This window comes from Amia ocellicauda, chromosome 8, assembly GCF_036373705.1.
Source record: "Amia ocellicauda isolate fAmiCal2 chromosome 8, fAmiCal2.hap1, whole genome shotgun sequence".
NCBI lineage: Eukaryota > Metazoa > Chordata > Actinopteri > Amiiformes > Amiidae > Amia > Amia ocellicauda.
Window position 1 is genome coordinate 12,711,248 of NC_089857.1, and position 15,818 is coordinate 12,727,065.

Below are 15,818 nucleotides of genomic sequence, written 5' to 3' on the forward strand. Positions count from 1 at the left end.
GTTTCATTAGCTTTGTATTTTTACATCTTGTTTTGGGCTGACGCGTCCTTCATTCACTGAAACATTCATGAAACTGGCGCCCAGGTGTATAGATGTATAGAGCGAACACGTGTGATGTCACGAACACCTGTCGCTGCCATGTTGGAGGACAACTGAAGCGATTCACAGGTTAATGGTCTTTAGTCTGCTGTGCACTTATGAATGTTTGTGATTCTGTTGTGCCTTTCAACTAACTCAAAAATGTAATCAGTGCATGTCCTAGACATTTCTATGTGTAAATATGGAAGTAAACTTAATGCAGTCAGGGCAGAAGTTGTCTACCAAGATGGCAGCAACCAGAAAGTATGTCATGTAACGGGTTCGCTCTATTGTGGGTATGAGGTGTGTGTGGAATGTTTGGTTAGAACTGATCTATTTTTTATATTCATTTTTGCCCTCAAAATGATGAGGATGAACTGTATCCTTTTTTGGGGGATAAAACCTTGCATGGATGTACTGTTTGTGTGTGTGTGTGTGTGTTTTAGTTTTGGATATGCAATTCTCGGTATTGGAGCAAGATAGGCCAGGGCCTGAAAATGGAGTAGTCCTTTGAACTAGTTTATGCCACACGTACCAAATGTTTTCGGTAAGTTGTAAAAATCAAGAATGTCACCAGGGTTAAATCAGGTATGTGTTTAAATCAGTAAGATACCTTTTGTACAACAGATCATGTAAATCCATGGCAGATGAGTTGCAAAATGTACATTTGTGGTTTTTGATCATTTCAGTTGTGGTGGTAGAGGGGTGGGGGGGACAACTTTGTTAGAAAATGAATTTGCTATAGTGACTCCCAAACAAAACAGAGCAAACTAAAACAAAACCACAAAGAGAAACATTTTCAGTTCTAATTTTTTACACATGTCGATTGTTTGAAGTGCAGATACTAGTACATTAAACACAAGGCTGCTATGTCCTGCATGAACTGTTTTAGATCATTAACCTTTGGTTAAAAAATATTGCATTAAGATTACTGTTAGTAATAAAAATGTGCTGGCTGAATGGAGAACCAGAAACCTCCCTTAGGACTCCAATGTCTGGCCAGGCAGGTCTCCTGTAATAATTGTTTATTTTAATTATTAAACTTTTAAGGCAAATGAACATGCTTCATTAGAAGCTATCTTAAGAAGAGTGCAGTGTTCCTTATTTTATATATTTATCTTTGAAATTACAAGATGTTCTGAAAGATCCATCTTGTACTGTTTTTTTCTTGTGTGTCTAACATTGTTGGATGTGTGGGTTCAGTTTTACCCCATTCAGCTGTTTTCTGTTTGTAGAGACACCCCGGTTTGAATAAGCAGTAAGATCTGCCACTCGGATTAAAGAAAGTAATTTGTCCTCGAATGGCTAGGAACAGAAAGTATGAGACACTTCAGCTGCTGCACGAAAGCATGACGCCCTATCTTTAAATATCATTTAACATTTCTCCAGCATAACATTCAAATATCTGTCTGGCAGATTTTATTCATATTGTCGGAGATAGTACAGGTGTGATGGGAATTCAATCTGGGCTAAAGGGTTTTTAAGAAGATTACTCTAATGCCGTCTTCAAGACCCAAGGAGGATAAAAAAATAAAGAAAAAACATGAAAAAGGTGTTGAAAAATTAAGACTGTCAGGACACCTTACCATCTGCAGTTTCTTAGCAAATACATTTTCCAGACAGCTTAAAAAAGTTGTTCAATTTCACAATTGTTGAAAGTTGAAGACAAATCCAAAGTGTTCGTCTGCATACTAATACATCACTCTGGCACGGCAAGTGACTGAAAGCTATTTTGAATATTTATTTTTAATGGGTTTCAAATGCCATTTCCCTTCAGCACCGCAATATTATTCCTCTATTAAATGTCCCATTTGTTTTTGTTTGATTTAAGTTATAGCACTGCCAGCTTGCCTTGTACGTATTTCATCTGATAATTCTCCCTGTCCTTATTTGACATTGTAGTACCAGTTACATTAATCACAGCAATGACAAAAAAACGAAAAATGGGTCATTAAAAGAGAATACTAAACTGGACTGACAGTTTAGTGGCTACTAAAGACCAGAAAATCTTTTGGTTTTCATGTTTTTTAATTTCATACTTCTTGTTTTTATGGACATTAAAACCTGGGAGCTGAATACAGTATCAAATGGTCTGATTTAGAGTTAATATCTGATCTAATGGATATTTCAATAGCATACTCCTCTGGTGAAATAACACATTTATCTTTCCACTGCATAACTTATTGTAAACAAATTATGATATTGTGGTATGTAAGAGAAGTCTAAACAACAACAGGAATATGGGTTTGTCCATAATCTCAAACAATCTAGTTATTCTCCCTATTGTTTATATCAGGTCGCTATAATCACAGCATTTTGTTGTTTTTGCTAAAGCGCGGTGCACATGAAAAAGCAGAGGGCCAAGTTCAGAACATGAAAGGAGGGCAGCAGACACAGTTCCCAGTGTGGAACGCTCCCTTTTAATTGGTATAGCCTCACATTAATTATCACACGATCGGCCGATGTTCTTGAGAGAGACTTTTGCATGTGTGCCCTTTTGTCCCAAACTCCTCGAAAGAAGCTTTTACTGTATGGCACAGTGGATATGGTTACAATATGGCAGAATATAATGTGCCATTGCCAGTGCTATAGCACAGTCTTCAAAGGTTAGAATGCAACCTACAGGAATGGGCAGCAACCCATTGGACAAAACGTCTGTTAATACAGAGCTGTTTGATAATCCCTACTCTTTTATTGCTCTGCATTGTACTGTAAGGCTCTTTAATATGTGTGTTTAGTATGTTGTGATAACTTACTGTATATGGGGGAAAAGGTGAACTGCTTTTGTTTTGTAAATGTGTCCCTAAGTGCTTTGGAGAGGGTCCCTTGGACAGGCTGTTGTAAGCTTCAAAGTCATTAGTAATAATGCATCACAGTGGCTGAGAAAACTGAAATCTGGAGACAAAAATTGATTTGTTTATTGGCAAGAACCCAAATTGCCCACTTTTATATGCTCCTGCTCCCCTCCAGGTTACAAGAAAATCCAGCACAACATGTAGTTTGCTTCCCAAACGTATTCCCTTACTTAAAAGGATACATGCAGTCAGTAAAGCAAATATTTCACTTGTGTATAATTTATTTCTCTAAGATATGCCTGTGCAGATCAGAAAACAAGATCCATATTAACCATATTTGTATTTCTACTACTATTCAATTTCTTAGCAGACACCCTTCACCAGGGTGACTTACAATTGTTACGAGATATCACTTCCCCCCCCACCCCCCCTATTTTTTCTTAGACGCTTGTCCAGGACGACTTATAAGCGCAATACAAAGTGCAATAATAGAGTGCAATTCAAGGCATAATACATTTTACAAATTGACAATTTACACAAGTGTATATGAGATATACAGTAAACAATAATGATAATAAGAATGTTAAATTTGGTACGAAATGCATGTTCATGGATTTAAAAATTCACTTTCTTTTATTTTATTGGTGACCTTAGTTATACTTCAGTGAGTCTATACTGGAAATAGTTTGCTGATATTGATATAGTCCACACGCACACACGCATGCAAGCACGCACACGCATTATGATGGGTAGAACAATAATATTGATGATATGTCAAAGAAGCTAATTCTATGGACATTAACCATAACCAGGTACTGTCAAAAACATTGTTGGAAACACTTGTCATAACTGCATACTTGCTCAGAGCGATCACTGGTTGAACTGAGGCAGTTCAATACAGAATATTTTGGATCAATGGCTAATCTGTAACGGAAGAATAAGATCCTGTATAACCCTCCATGTGAACATATAGTCTTACCATGTCTATGTAAAATAACCTTTAATTAATGCAGTTATAAACCCTGGATTCCCTTCACTAATTGACTTCCTCTTGAAAGTCCAAAGCAAACCAGACAGAGAGGTGAACTGAATATGCTTCTGAAGGACAGAAACATTAGCCTCAATAATGAGCTGTTCTGGATATTTAACCTCTGACTGAGGAATCAAAATATGAAACATATTTGTCTGTTTTTGGAACTGCTGGAATGGTGTTGAATCCATTAAACAACAACACTGAGCTGCGTGTTCTTTAATCTCTGAACAAATAAGCATATCAGATCTGAACACCTCTTGGAACGTTTTGTTTATGTAACTTTGTTCTCAGGTCGGAAATCACAGTCAACAACGAAAACTTGAACAGCAGCCTCTGGTTCCAAATTAAATATTAAAGAGAACCGCCTACGTTTAGTGTTTGACAACACATTCAACTGATCTGTATCATCGATGGTGAACTTTGAACTTTAAGAGTCTCACAAGGAGTCATGTCACAGTACATGTTTTGATTATATACTAATGCATGTCTTCCCTTTCCTCGCCTTGAAAACAATCCACTTTTCCACACAGCTATGCAGGGGAAAATGCAAGCACTGAAGTAGGTGATGACAAAAGAGCTGGGCGTTCCTCAGAACAGAATCATAGCTGTCCTGCATCAGTATTGCAATGCCATTCAAAGCATTAACAGTCTCTTCAACTAGGCATCCTCTCACTGTAGACGTGCTTCTGAATCCTGGTCCCTCAGATCTTAACTATTTATTAATTTGTTTGTTTATTAACTGTTTACTGCTCTCAGTCCTTATTTTCAGAAGAATCCTTTCTTTAGGTACATAGCTGCCAATAAATGTAACTCTTTTTGGTTGAACAGATTGTTGCTTCTGTTCTAAATGGCTCCAGTGTGGAATGGGACTGTGGCAAATCCTTGCATTTTAGTTCTGCCCAGTTAAGTGAGTTCTGAAACCCAGCTATTGGTACAGTGGTAATGTTCATTCTGAACCCCTTTCCAGCTTCTAAGAGCTAGCCCAACATGATTCATTAAGTAAAGAGTTAAGGGATAGCCTGCGTAATTAGTGTGCCCTGAAACAAAGATATACTCTAATTTACACACACTGACTGCTACAGACAATATCTCCCATGCACTCAATTCTACCTGTCCCCAAGGTACTTTAACTAGCCCTGACCTTATTGAGGGCTGCAGCAGACAGGCTCTGGACAGTACAGCAGCGGGCGATCAGTGCTTCTCCTCAGATGAGTCACAGTTCAGCTGCACTGTTGACAGATAACAGAAGGCTACAGGGATAATTGAGGACAAGCCACTGTGAACTTGTAATGAACTCACTTGAGTACAAGTGAAGGGAGCCACTGTTCTTGTGCTCCAGCTCCAGACGGGGCTGTGGTCACCTGCGACCGAATGGCCTGCATCCATCTCCTGTGTGCGTCCTGTGAGCTGTGGAGGCACATTTGCAGTGACGTCACGATGATCTGTGAACTGTTTAAAACCGGAGCCAGTTAAGGAATATTGGAAGTGCTCTGCAAAAATCACTAAAAAGTTATACTCATTAAATAAATCGATGTTAGAGCCACTGATGCAAAACACTATGTTGCAGCACAGCATGCTAGTTCATTTCCACTCGTGCCTTATCTATGACGTCAAAGTTTGTGTGTGGTGCCTCATTCGTCTGCCATCATGCCGAGAAAAAACTGCAGAGCTTCAGCTCGGACCATTCAGACTGGCCCATTGTGTGAGCCGTGCCAGTGGTAGGATGCTGGGATTGTTGTGTTCTGTATTTCATTTGACCTGGAACATATTTCTTTGGCAAGGGCACTCGCTTTACCCAACACTTGTCTTTTAAGTGTACTTTATATGCTTTACATGTATATGCATAATTTATTTCTCTAGTTAAATGTTCTTTAAAAAACACAAACTTAATCTCTTTCACTTTCCCAGTTCTGCAGAAAGAGAACACTCTATACCCTGAGGGGAGGGTTACCATTTTCATCATCAGCAAGATGTCCAACTGGCAAGACCACTGTGTTTAATGGAGCTGGCAATTGAGCACATTCATTTCCAATATCTGTGGGCATGGATATGACTTATGTAACTTGGCAGTTCCTCTTGGAACAAGACAAATATTGAATTGCATTTTACCAAACTACAGGATTATTCGAGTACAATACTGCGAGACAGATTTCTGAGACGAACCTCAGGGTTTGATTCTCATGCTGTTAGTTTAGATTAAACTTGCTTTTTTAATGGGAAAAACAGAGAAAACACAGCGAAATTGGTGGAAATCATAATAAAAAATTAATTTAGAAAACCTAATATATCACTGTCTTTGGGCAGACTTTCTGATTCCCAACAGGTCAAAGAGCCCAAGAGATTGTTAATCAAAGTATCTGAAAGAATCCTTGACCAGATGAACTAACTGCATGATGCAGTTTTAACTTTCTTGGATTTCATTTCATACCTTAATTGAGGGATTTTATTTAATGGCATCCTAATTTGTTGTACATTTACTTTCCCCTTAGTGCAGAAACTAAATCCTTTATTTTCCTCTAGGACCTGTGTGCAGAGACAGGGAAGGCCCAAGCACAAATACATGTATTACTCAAAAATGTAATTCAGTTATATTTGCCCATTGTAGAAACATCGTCAGACCTGTTATCATTCTATTAAGGTAAATTATATGCCTGGAGGTATGTTTTAAAACCCATGTCCAGATATTTGTGTGTGAATTATTTCACTTTGCATTCATTGTAGATGCAATACAGAACATCTGGCTGACTTGATGGGAAGTAAATTCATCAGAGAATTAAAAAAAAAAAGTTGAGAGTTTCACTTTCCTGTAATAGTTTAAGATCCAACAGTGTGTTTCATGCAACATAAACATACTTACATTCAGACATATGTGGAAACTAGCAGTCTACCAGAAATAATTATCGATATCCTTCTTGACAAAATGCAGTTTGCAAAAGGTGAATGTGGAAATTTGTTTTTTAAAAAGGTATGTACATTTAATTTAATTAAAAATGTTAATCAAACACTACAACATCAGTATGAACATAATAAATGATGGGAAATGGAAAACAGACAGGTTACACAGGTTGGGAAAGTCTAGTAAGAGGTTTAAATGCAAGGAACTAGTCTTCTCTCTTGTTTTTCCAGCAGAAATATTTTTTGGGGGATAAGACCTTCAAACTCTACATGACTGCAGGACTAGGAAAATGTGAAACAAGGCCCACATCTTTTTCAAATGATATGACCTATCTTTGTGTTGAGAGGGGCACAGTGCTTCATTGTCAGGAACATTATAAAGAATAAAGTTTATGGCTTCCAATTACCTAAAAAAAAAAAAGGGCGGTGGTGGGGGGCTCATTTGTTAAAGTAGTCAGAAGTCAGAAATAATTGACCTTCCATAAAACACTGCCCAATACTTAAACTTTCATATGGAAGCTTGCCATGACAGACCTCTTTGCTGGTGTCAAGAATTATATGGAGTGTGAAGCATTTTTATTTCCATCTAGAGAGGCATTGCTGTTTTAAAAAAAATAAGAACGCAGTGTTCAGTCTACCTGCTAGCATAAATCATGGGGAAGGGATTGTAATTTGGTTAGGACCTTGTAAGACAGGCATTGTGGAAGGGCAGACTAAGCTTGACAGATATATAAACCCCCCAAAAAGGTTCTCACGAAGAAGAAAAAAAACAGCAGAAAGCATCCGTGGCATGCTGCTTAATTTGAGTTCAGGTCTCTTCAAAGGATCACTTTTAGATGGGTCGGCTTCCTCTTTAGTTCTCAGGGCTAGACTAAGGAAGAAGGCCCTCTCTTGGGACTAAGGCATAACACACTCATTTTCCGCTATTTATCAGCTCCTGTATTCTTCTTTTACACTTTACCATTCATCCCTATTAGGTTTTACTTTAAAAGAGGGAGAGAGAACCCAAGATCCACCACCAAGGATGAGATCAAAGTTACAATTGATCAATGACTCTATAAGGAATGGGGTGAAAGGTGTCAGACCATCAGTATCCCTTCAGATATGGGAATCTCCATTTTATTTAATGAGGGTCCATTCTTACCATTTTACTCAGCATAGAAACGTCTCCAGCTAGCAGATGACTTACATGTTTATCCGCTGGGGAGCACGATATTTGTGCCTATGTGGAAATCTCACATATTTATGATTTATTTGTATATATTTCTATTCTAGCCTTCATATATGTGTAATATATATATATATATATATATATATATATATATATATATATATATTTTTTTTTTTTTTTTCTATACATATATAGAATGGGTATAATCAAAGGTGATTCACATTAAACAACACATTTGCATTTGAAACACAGGAAAATTCAGTTAGTTATATATTGAAGGAAACATACGATGGATACAACCCATGCGGAACAAACATATATTTAGAAAGGTGTTATCTTCATGTTTTATGCTGAAATGAGGAGCTTTTTGTATATTGAAAATATATGGGAAATATTTTAAATATATTTCATATTCTTGAATCCATACATTTATTTTATAGGTTGAACATATAAGGTGAGGTTAATTTCTGTAATATAATATCTAAAATATATTACAGAAAAATAATGAAAACCATGTACAATTTTAACATAAATATATGAAGGTAATACATATTTAATCAAACACCTGTATATATATATATATATATATATATATATATATATATATATATATATGTATACAAATATATGTCTTATATGTATATATGTATATTTTTATAAGCCTATATACAATTAAACAGAAGCAATTACAAATATGCCTAGTTGGTCATTACAAAATCTCCTCACTGCTTATAGTGAAAAAGTATGGCATTAATTAATAAATAGTTTGAGTGCATATCCACACATAATGCTTAGGTTCATATTCATATATTGGATAGAACTCACACTGTTTGTTATTTTTATGTTTATTTGAATCGACATCCTACAAAAGTGCGTAATATAATTTAACATCTATTCAATATTTTGCATTGTTCGGCATGAGTGTGGTTGAATTTAAAATACTAGCTTTGTTTAAAATAATATTTTTTAAAGTATTTGTATTTGTTCATTGATACATTCATTTATGCTTGAATTTATATTCCAAATCAGTTCAAGAATGTCAAAAAATACTATTGCTGAATGTATGTATGTTAAAAATAAAATAAAACATATTTTTGCTTCTTATACTAGATGGTTGGTACACCCTCTTGTCATGTAATATCCAAAAAAGAAAACAAAAAATGAAATAAACTAAAAGCTTGCCATTGTATTGATCCCCATGATCTAGTGTATTTAACGTGGAGTATAGCAGCAAATCAGCACCAAAACTTGTGACGGTGCAATGGGGTTTATTGTGTCCAAACCATAACTATTGCAAACACACAGGGAGGCCACAACAATAGCACTCATCCACTCATGAACTGAGCTCATATGGGCTTCCCAACAACATGCCATTGATAGTATTTTCAGAATATTGTCATTAGGCTCAATAAACGCTTAATTAGGCTCAATAAACACTTCCACCTTGGCCACACTGTGCCGGAGCCCCGTGAGCTGTGACGTCGTCTGGAGAATTAAGGGTTAATCGATGGCTTGGAGAAAGGAGACAAACAGCATCGGCACCCTTTCCTGTCCCGTTTGAAGGAGATGCAAGTTGGCAGCACTGAAAAGGCCTGAAGATTAATGGTGTAAAGGGGGGCTCTGACAGGCTTTCCGCTGGCTGCAGTCCTCCTGGGTGGGCCGATTGGTCTTGGGTGTCACTTTGGCTACTTAATCTTGTGTTTGTGAAGCAGGCTGACGTGTTTGGCCAGCCCGGCATGTCCAGCTCTGTATAGACATCCACAGGAGAGGCAGATAAAAGGAAATTGCGCTGGAGTGACCCCCCCTCACCACCACCACCACCTTTATTTGTATTTATATATGTTTAAAATATCAGAAACACTTTAAAAAGACACAATGATTATTTCTATATTATTCCTAAGATCTTGTTTTGTTTAATGCTTAGAAATTGAAAAATGAAATCCTTTTAGTAGCAGGAAAAGTAGATGGTGAGAAAAAGTCACAATACTTCATGATTAATTAATAATAATAATAATAATAATAATAATAATAATAATAATATACATGTTGTTAAATTACAATACATAAATAGTTGTTTGTCGTTCCTACCAACACATTGTTTTGAAATTGACCAATATTTATTTCTAAATACCTTTTAAATGTTATTGTTCATCTGTCACTTCTGCACCATTTGCAGAATTTAAATCAAATGACTTTTACATAAAAGATAAAAGAAAGGTACCCTACATATTCTGGTCTTGGATTTTACTAATAACTTTTTAATCATGGCCCCTATATCATCCTTTGCTGGGTCTGACACTGATTTGATGTTGATTAGTCCCTTTTTTAATTAATTGGTATTATAAATGACCACTTGTGTCATGTAAAGTCAAGCTCTCCCTTGCATTCAGCCTCCTCACTGTTACAAGCTCTCATCACTTGCTCTCCCCTTTTCATCCTCCTCACGTCAGTGTATGAATGGGCACAGCAACCAAACCATTTTAGTTATTTTATGACATAGAGGGATTCCCAGACAGATTTCTGTTTTTAAAGGAGCAGCTGTTCTCCTTTCTGTTGGTTGTGTCTGGCTGGCCAGCGGGCTCTGACTGTTTGGGCAAAACCGGACAGGAAGCTCCACTTCACAGCATTCATTATTATTATTATTATTTTTATTTCTTGGCAGATGCCCTTATCCAGGGAGACTTACAACATAAGTGCAAAACAAAGTGCAAAAATACAGTGAAGTACAAGGCATCAATCATTACAAATTCAAGTTAACTAAAACATAGTAATACAAAATACAATTTACAAATTCCAATTTACAATTTACACAAGTACAGTAAGTGAGGTCCTACATCCTGGATGGTAAAGCTAAGTGCTGTCAAGATGTAGGGTCACAGTCAAGGGCTACGGGAAAGGGAGCAAGGAGGAAATCAATCAAAAGCACAAGGAGCATAATAAAACTGTGAAGTGCTATCTAGCTGGGATAAAAGTACTGTTGGAAAAGATGCATCTTGAGTAAGCGCCGGAATGAGGTCAAGGACTCTGCCACTTTGACTTCGGTGGGCAGGTCGTTCCACCATTTAGGGGCCAGGGATGACCGATGACCGAGCTTGGTATTATCAGGGCGGTTAGTGTCAATATCTGCAGATAGTCAATGAAAATATACAGCGGGAATATTCCACTGCCTCCACTTGTAAGAGGGTTCATTTCAGTCCATGGAAAAGAGAGTGAAACTTTAGACCCAATGAAATGTCTCACTGTAAGTGATAGCGCATATGAAGAAAATGCAGTAAGCAGTGGTACCTTTGCTGTGCATTCCCCACCAATGTACTGCTGAAATATTGGTGACATTATTAAAAGCTCCTTCAAGTTTGTATCGTACATTTTGATTTATCTATCTATCTATCTATCTATCTATCTATCTATCTATCTATCTATCTATCTATCTATCTATATATATGTATGGCAGTGTCGGGGTTTTCTACAGTTGGTGTGTGTTTCATAATGCTTGTTCTGAACCTGTGTTCAGAAGAAGTAAAATAAACAAGTGATCAATTAACTGCTGTTCTAAGACATCCTTTATGGTGACTACACAGGTGGCTTCTGATAGTCAAGTTTCATTGAGTTTTGCTTATTTGCCAAATACATCTTGAATTTATGTATTATACAGTATTTATCTGTGACTGTGACAATTCATTTATTGTTTGTTTGTGGTTTGGTTTATTTCTTCTTTTATTTAGAGCAGTGGTTCTCAAACCTGTCCTGGAGTACCACCTACCCTGCAGGTTTGTGTTCCAACCGAGCTCTTAATTACTTAATTGAAGCCTTAATTTAAGTAATTTGATTACATTTGACTCTTTAAAATTGTGTAACTGATAAAAAGTTGGTTCTTTAATATTTTCCTTACACAATTTTATCCTTCACTTAAAACCCCTACTGTTAAAAATAATTAAAAGGCTCTGATTTAGGAAATTATTAGTTCAATTAAGGGTTCAATTATACAATTGAGAGCTGGGTTGGAACAAAAACCAGCAGGCTAGGTGGTACTCCAAGACAGGTTTGAGAACCACTGATTTAGAGCCACGTTTACAAGACCATCAAAACTGATCCTTGGTCAGTGGTCACTTTGCATCCAAAGCCTGAGTCTAGATGAACAAAGATTCACAAAGATAAAAACAGGCAGTACATTATACAGAGCATACAGTATTCTACACTGAGCACTGACTGCTAATGTAAGTTATTGTTGTCCACTGATGAATATTATGGAACTAACATAACAATCCGATCACATTTCCTAGATTTATGAAATGGTTGGGATCTTTAACCTCTCCCTTATTTTGTTTCAAATCATTTTGAAATATTGTAGTTTAAGTTGCTTCACTTTTGGCTTAAACTTCTTCTTCTACATCTGTGTTTATCTGGCATGTTCTGTCTCCCCAAACTCTTCAGCATTGTGAAACTATCCCCTCGCTATCCATACATTATTATGTGACAAACTTACATTCCCCTCCCTCTGTCTGCCCCACGTATACTGACAATATAGACTATAGAGATATTGCCATGCTGGCAAAATGGTATGCGTGACTTTTTTCATTCAAGGCGTCTGCTTTTGTACAAACATTTGGGATCTCCCTCAAGGTAATTCTGTGTCAAGCGAGGAATTTGATTATCAAGCAGGGGTGTGGGGGCTGCTGAAATCTGACTTTGCCCCCTTAGTGGCCCCCAAGCCAATTAAAAATAATAGTTTCATAGTCAGTTTCACGTGTCCATATTCTGGACAATGTGGTGCATTTTGCCAAAGTTTATTTCATTTATTTATTTTGCCCTTGTTGTGTGTATACCGCCCGGCGAGAATCCAGGCGTGAGAGCACTTCTGAATTAAACACTCCACATGCGCACAGCCACAGTACAGATCCGTTCCAAGACAACAAGTTCATGGTATGTGGATCGTTTAAATACTCTTGCCGTGCAGAATTTTATTTCTGCTACGACACTGACAATTTGATGAATGGTGATAGCTAAACTATGCTAGTTCAGGGTTACCATCCATTCAGTTTTTACTTGACATTTTCGGTCCTTTAACTCAGTCCGGTCGGATTTTTTAATGATCTAAAAATGTCTGGGATTTGCCTGCTTGTCCTCTTTCCAGCACTGAGCTACAGTCCCGGGTGCAAGTTTGACCCTTCCGCTCCGGTAGCGCTGCAGATCGATCAGACATGAACGATGATGTGTGAGGTGGTAGTGTCCGCCCATGTCGAGCATTTTTGAACAACTATTGGTTGTTAATAAATGACTGGCGTCTGTAAAGGCTACAACAACCAATCAGGAAGGTTTTATTTTGTTGGGGCATTAACACTCTACAAAAGGATAGTTCGGTTGAGACGATATGGGAGAGTGTGAGTGAGAGGACAGAATTGACAGGGGGGCGGAAAGTCGATTATGAATAGAAAATCATCAGGATGTTATAGAGATGTTCTTTGAAGAAACAATGACAGCAGAGACAGGCGGGTCACAGCAGACTGGACATATTCTCACACCTCCTCACATCACTAGTGTTTAGTTGTTGCGGTTTCTTTAGAGTCATATTTGTACTATTCCTTGTTATAGTGTTACAATGTATTTTCATTTAATACTTTTTATATACAATAATTTATGAACTAAAACAAACAAAATAATACTAATCGTTCACGTTATGTATTGCTTGTTATTGATTATTGTTAATTATGGTTTAGCTCACAAGTGTTTCTGTTTTTTTTTTCTTGGTAAAGCATTTTGTCACCTTTTTGCCATACATCTATTGAACAAATAAGTGTTGTTTTTTATTTTACCTATATTTATATATTTGCACTGAAATGTTACATTAGGGTCCAGGGATTGAATGTTACACTCATAACGTATTGTTCAGACATTAATAACAATACAAAAAATGCATGTAAATATTTGATTGAGATCATAACTCTTTGTTGTTTGCACCTCCAGACCTCCAGCTTTTGCAGTGTCCTCTTATTGACAGTTCAGAAATGGTAACCCAAGCTGGCTCTGGTTATCTCAACTCATTATCAGTTGAGCAGTAACTTTAGCTAATGGGTTAAATGGGGTTTCTTAATGTACAGTGTTAAAGATGCATTCCAGTGATGTTGGGGGGTTCCACACACGCATACACTTGTATGTAATCAAGAGATTCAATTTAACCAATGATCTAAAACATGGGGAATTTCTACAGAAGGAAGTAACTTGTATACTTTGCAAAAGCTGGCATGGCTTCTCTTTAGTCAATGAAAACATTCCTGTTTCATCCCCGAGATCAGCCCACGTAGTGTCGTCACAGTGACGGTTTTCCACTTCCTTTGTAAACAATTTGTATTTAATGGTATTTCTGCATAAAGGATTTGGACCCCAGCCCTTGGAATCAAGATCTAAATAAGTCTTAATGTTGAGTTTTTTTCTCACTTGTGTTTCTGCTCAGATTATCCGCAATGCTAATTAGTTATCTTAACAACAGTAAACCAACTTCTGGACATGGATATATATATATAAAACACATTTTTAATGGTAGTATGGAAATGATTTTACCTTTTATGTTCGTCATGGTGCCAAAAGACACCTATGACCTCAAATAACATTATATACAATTTAATTAAATAATAATGAATTTCAACTGAATTGGCAGACAATACAGGACAAAGAATTTGGGAAATTATTAGCCCCACAAAAGGAATTTAAAATGTTACTTATCGGCCACAGGCATATAAGCTAGAGATAAAAACATTTTTCACCCGCCTAAATTGTATAATTTTAAAGATCCATAATCAAAACCAAGACACTCATATCAACCTGGACTACACATAGGAACACTTTACAGGTAATACTAAAAGGATGTAATTAAGAATATGTAAATACCATGATGAGTAAACAAAATTAGGCTATATTTATAAGACAAAAGGAAAAATTTAATTTTCTCACCTGATTCATGATTATTTAAGGAATGTATCTCCATCTGTGAGAATGAATTTATCAGAGAAGTACATCAACTCTTTACATATGAATGATAAATATTAGATGTAATATCTACTGATGTGGTTTATACATTTCAATACAATGCAATTAACTGGATAATACCAAAACAAAGAATGCATTTTAGTTCCACTCCAAAAACTATCAATTGTACTTAATTTAAATTTTATTTCCCCAGATAATCACACTGAGATTTTGCAAGTCTCGGCTATATGAGCAAATCATCAAAAATACAAAATATACAGGAATGGAAAAAAAACCCATAAACAATCAAAGAACAACAAAAAATACTCAAAACAAACATACAACATCTTGAAGTGTGTATGCATTAATGATGTTTTAAGTTATCAAAAATAATTCTTCATATCATTGGTTTGAAACAATATTATTTGGTAGTTAATTCAGTTTAATAGATATTTTGAATGAAACTATAGTTCTCAGTGCTTTATTTATTTATTTATTTTATTTACAGTGTTGAACACTGATTCATCTCAGAAGACCTATCTGAGGGTGTATAAAGATTTGACTGACACTCCATGTACATCAATGTTAACGTTGCTGTTGATGATGTTTTCTTGTGTTGTTGTTTTTCTTGCTTTTCCGGGGGGAGGTTTTTGTCTTCTGTGAAAAAGCAATTGGTCTTTCTGATGAATAGGAGGGTTTTTCATTTTCTTGAATGTTTTTTCTTAATTAAGAGCTCAATCCTACAATTTGTTGTTGTTTTTGTTTGTTTTTTGCAACATTTCATCCACCAAGAATCACTACTCAATCAACATAAAGAGGAGAAGAGCAAAAGATATAAGTAAGATGCTGATTGATGGCCTGGAACAGTGACCGCCCACTGCTGAGC